Source organism: Stegastes partitus, unplaced genomic scaffold (genome assembly GCF_000690725.1).
Source record: "Stegastes partitus isolate 25-593 unplaced genomic scaffold, Stegastes_partitus-1.0.2 Scaffold87, whole genome shotgun sequence".
Lineage (NCBI taxonomy): Eukaryota > Metazoa > Chordata > Actinopteri > Pomacentridae > Stegastes > Stegastes partitus.
The window spans coordinates 447,700-450,112 of NW_007577818.1; positions in this window are offsets into that span (position 1 = coordinate 447,700).

The window sequence follows — 2,413 nt, forward strand, 5'->3', positions numbered from 1 at the left end:
GTCGCTAACAAGCTCTGAAGCAGCAGAACAGCTGACTGTTGCAACCTTAAGAAGAAAACACAGTATGGTTCCACCAAGAACCATAAGCAAAGAGGCAGAAAACAGTGGTAACAGTGGTCTAAGGATCATTTCCACAGCTGTATGTCAGAAGACTAACATTTCAGAAACAAAACAAAAGAACACAGACCTCTGTCAAAGTTACAGAGATAAAAAAGTGTGAATATCTGTCAAGTGTGACAGCTGAGAGAAAACATGACAAATTCAATTCTTCACTTATGCCAAAGGGCTGCACTGGGTTTCAAGTGTGAAGTCAATATGCCTCCATTTGGAGCAGTGCGTCTATGATGTCACCACCTTGAGCAGAGGAAAGGTTTTTATTTCTCTCCAACAGAACTTTAATGATGCTGCAGAGCCGTGGTATAGTGTCAAACATTAGCATGATCAAAACTATGTGTTCGTTTTGCAGTCGCGTGTTCATAAATGTGAATCTTTAAAGCTCTTTCTCTTTGTGTGTCCTTGTCCTTCAGTTTCTGACATGGTGTTAGAGGTGTGGTGTCTGAACACTGACTTTGGCAACAGAAACCTTGTACATCACATTATCCAATCATAATTATACACTTGTCTGTTATTGACTGGATCTGTTGGCCTCATGTCTTTGTCCACTTTGTTTCTGATGAGGACACAGTAGTTTCAAAATGCTTGTCTGTTTGGTAATTGCAGACTGCCAGTTAATCAGCGTGCTGCAGCCACCTTTTGTCCTCTGGAGGTTTTCTGTCATCAAGTTGAGGAGCATCAGATTCAGCTGCATGTTGCTGGAAGGAGCATGTAGTTTGGGTGTGTTGTTGATGATGGTGGGGGAGAGTCTTATCCAACAAGTATCTCCAAAATCTCCCATAAATGTTCAGTTGGATTGAGATCTGCTGACTGTGAAGGCCAAACCATTCAGCAACCCCTCGAGCCTCTGTGGATGGAGGAAGATTCCACTTCCATCAGAATAGAAATGTTTCATCATAAGGCAGTAGGGATGTGTTCCAATATACATACTACCACACTATATACAGTTTACATACGCTATATAAAAAGACATATAACCTTTTTTTCTAACTGTCTTAAATTAAATAAGACTGAACTTTTCCTGTTTTAGTTCAGTTAGAATTACCTAAATTATTTCTATTTGCTAAATGCCAGAATAATGAGCAAAAGAGAACTTTTTTGAGTTTTTTGTTGTTATTGTTGTTGTTGTTGTTGTTATTTAGAATAGAATAGAACAATACTGGCTGCAAGGTGGCACAGTTGGTTAGCACTGTTGCCTCGCAGCAAGTAGGTTGCCGGTTCGCGTCCCGGTGGGGGCACCGGAATCTTTCTGCGTGGAGTTTGCATGTTCTCCCAGGGTGCAGCGTGGGTTCTCTCTGGGTTCTCCGGCTTCCTCCCACACAGTCCAAAAACATGTTGAGGTTAATTGGTGATTCTAAATTGTCCGTAGGNATATACATACTACCACACTATATACAGTTTACATACGCTATATAAAAAGACATATAACCTTTTTTTCTAACTGTCTTAAATTAAATAAGACTGAATTTTTCCTGTTTTAGTTCCGTTAGAATTACCTAAATTATTTCTATTTGCTAAATGCCAGAATAATGAGCAAAAGAGAACTTTTTTGAGTTTTTTGTTGTTGTTGTTGTTATTTAGAATAGAATAGAACAATACTTTATTTATCCCAGGCCTGGGAAATTACTGTGACACAGCAGCAGCCAAGAAAAAACACCAATCACAACAGAAGAGGGCTAAAGTTAAATATTTTCTTCAAAGTCAGAACTTTACATCCAGTTGAAACCAGAAGGGTTAACAAAATGATTTTATGTTTCCAGGTGTGCCTCCAATTAACTCAAATGCTGTCAATTAACCAATCAAAAGCTTCCAAAGCCATAAAGTTTGAAGGCATAGTAATCATTGTGTATGCGAACTTCTGACTTTAAAAAAAGTAGTGAAAAATTCTCTGTCATTATTTTGGCATTTAGCAAATAGGGGAAATAAGGCATAATAACAGAGGGTATGGTCCAGTTGGAGCACCTTATTCCTCCCAGACTACCAAACAGACTCATATACAAGGCGGGGGGGATGACATCCTCTTATCCCTCCTCTAATCTATTAATGGATAAAATTGATGATTTAGAACAACTTTGTGTTGACTGACAGTGATCCACCCCTCTAAGGAGACAACTCAACCACCAGATCCTCTCATTGTAGGAGTCAAGGTTTCAGGCCTGTCCTATGCCACATATGCATTTGTCTCTCTCAATAGGATGTTTTTTTTCTTTACACATTACACTGAACATCATGGTTTTCAAATATGTATGGTAAGCTGCAATGTTTGGCCCTGTTCACTGATGCCTTTCTTGTAAATTTA